General features: G+C 55.8%; 1 protein-coding gene across 1 annotated transcript in view; it reads right to left on the reverse strand.

Moving 5' to 3' along the window:
* LOC130384217 (FH1/FH2 domain-containing protein 3-like) overlaps window positions 1-2623 on the reverse strand; it is a 91669-nt gene that overhangs the window by 67306 nt on the left and 21740 nt on the right. The window lies entirely within an intron of this gene.

A 2623-nucleotide genomic window follows, 5' to 3' on the forward strand; every position in this document is an offset into this window, starting at 1 on the left:
TTGTTTTGTTTCCGTCGTTTCATTCACACGGCTCGGCTTCCTAGCCCCGCGTCGTCTCGCGCTAGCGCCGCGACGCCCCCGGCTAATCCCCCGCACCAAGCCCCCCCGGGGGGGGGGAAGCTGCAGGCAGTCAAATGAACGAAACAAAGGGGCTTAAGTCATGTATACGGGATTAAGAGAGGTACACGAATAGCGGCGGAGGCTGTGGATAGCAGCCGGCCGTGCTACGCCCGCGCCGCAGCATTGTGCTAGCGCCGCGGCTCATAGCGAACCCCGGGCGCCTATTGAGAGCGGGCCAAGTGTCTCAGACGGTCTGGGTGTGTGCTGTGCGTCCGTCCAGCTGGGCCGTCTGTCACGGGGACGGACAGGCGGCCACGCGGCTCGCCAGCGAGGAGCAGACGTGTGTGGGTCCACTTCCTCTCTCCGGTCCGTACGGGTGACCTCTGCTGTGTAGGGGGGAGGGGTGGGTTCGATGCCAACGTGCACGCGCACGTTCACGCACACTCACACATACATACACTTACGCTATTCGCACACACGCACATTCACACTCACCATACACACACACACACACACACACACACACACACACACACACACACATACACACAGACACACACAGACCACACACACACACACACACACACACACACACACACACACACACACACACACACACACACACACACACACACACACACACACACCCTCCCCCTCCCCCTCCCCCCTGAGCTGGGTGATTCATATTGTTTTATGGGACTGGCAAGAAGATTCTGTTTGTTCTGCAGGACATTCAGATTTATCAAACACATGTTTTCATGTTTTGATATCTTTCATTGATTATTAACAGTCCTGCTTATCATGATCCTGTTCTGTGAGTCCTTCAGGGCACACATGCACTCCTAACCATTGCTGGAAGGAGGGATCCCTCTTCTGGGTTCATTCCAAAGGTTCCTTCCTTGACAATGCAGGGAGGATTCGCCCTTTGTAGCTGTGATGAAGGCTTCTCACAAAGCGTCTGCTAAATGCCCTGGACGTAAATGTACCAATGAATTTGATTGGACTGGATTAAAAGCTTGATCTTATCGAGGAGCCATCTCTCTTTCTCATGCATCCTTAGTATTGTTCGTCACAATGTATAACGTTAACGTTTCTAACGTCTGCCGTTTAAACTAAAGTCCAACTCTGAGGCGCTAATAAACGACCCAAACATCCCTATGACTGACAGAAGACGCGTCCAGGTGGTCGGTTCGCCTCAGGGCCGCGTGGATGTTGATGAGGGCCGCGGGGGGGCCCTGAACAAGAGGCCCGGTCAGCCTCCCGCCAGCTGCCCCTGAACGCTCCCGTCTAATCGAGGACACGTGAGGACAACAGACGCGGCGAGGAGACGACCTCGGTGGGCTTAACGAGGACGGAGACGGCGCCATCAAAACAGGAAATAACACAAAGGACCAAAAAAAACGCCGCTGACCGGCGGGTCGTCACCGGTGAGGCGCGAGGACGTTTGAGGATCCGTTTTTTGGAATCCTCGCTCCCGTTCTCACAACTCCGTCTTACTCCGGGGCCTTAGGCCCCGTGCCCACTACCTCCGTCCGTTGACTGATCCCCATTGACTTTGAATGGGGACGGACGCGCAATGCATTGTGGATCCGTCCGTTCCGTTGGAGCCTTCGGCGCCGTCAGAAAGTTGAAAAATGTTCAACTTTTTCGGCAGCGACGGATCCGTCATCCAATCAGATCAGAAATTTAAGCACTGTGACGCGGCTCGGGCTCTGACGATACTGGAAAGCGGGAAAGCGGGTCATCTTGCATCGCAACAAGCAGGAAGTAGCGGGAAGAACCCGGCGAAGCGATTTGATTGGCTGATGGCTCCCCCATCAGTCAGCCACGCCTTCCCACGTCCGTTGACTGACGGAGGTAGTGGGCACGGGGCGTTAGCGGCGCCGTCGTTAGCCGTGGCGGCGCTGGGGTTTGTGGGCGGACTAGCGCGCCGCGGTAGCTGTGATACACCCAGCGCCGCGGTAGCTTTCGCTCGGCAGCGGCGGCGGCGGCGGGACGGATGTCACAACAGACGGCGTTTCCTCCAGCGCTCGGCGGCAGTGAGAGGCAGCCAACCCCGCGCCACAACAAAGTGTGAAATATCCGATAGATTAGGAAGCAGCTGGGATTTCATCCTCCGCTGGACCCGCTCAAAGCAGGTGTTTTTTATTTATTTTTTGGGGGCTGGGGGGGGCTGGGGGGGTAGGTGGGCATCGGAGAAACAGCATATGTCGTGTACGATGAGGTGTGTGTGTGTGTGTGTGTTCGGTGTGTGTGTGTGTGTTTCATGTGTCCATGCATAGATGGACATCCTTTACCTGTGTGGGGTTGTGTGTGTGTGTGTGTGTGTGTGTGTGTGTGTGTGTGTGTGTGTGTGTGTGTGTGTGTGTGTGTGTGTGTGTGTGTGTGTGTGTGTGTGTGTGTGTGTGTGTACCTGTAGTTCTGTGTGTGAATGTGTGTGTGTGCGGGCCTGCACTGTCCTGTGGGACATTCCATTTAAAACGGTCGTAACGGTGTTGGTGGTGGTGGTAATGGTGGTTTTGGTTATGAGGATGATGGTGGTGGTGTAAGGCGCGGGGGGGGG

This window comes from Gadus chalcogrammus, chromosome 6, assembly GCF_026213295.1.
Source record: "Gadus chalcogrammus isolate NIFS_2021 chromosome 6, NIFS_Gcha_1.0, whole genome shotgun sequence".
In the NCBI taxonomy this organism is placed as follows: Eukaryota; Metazoa; Chordata; class Actinopteri; order Gadiformes; family Gadidae; genus Gadus; species Gadus chalcogrammus.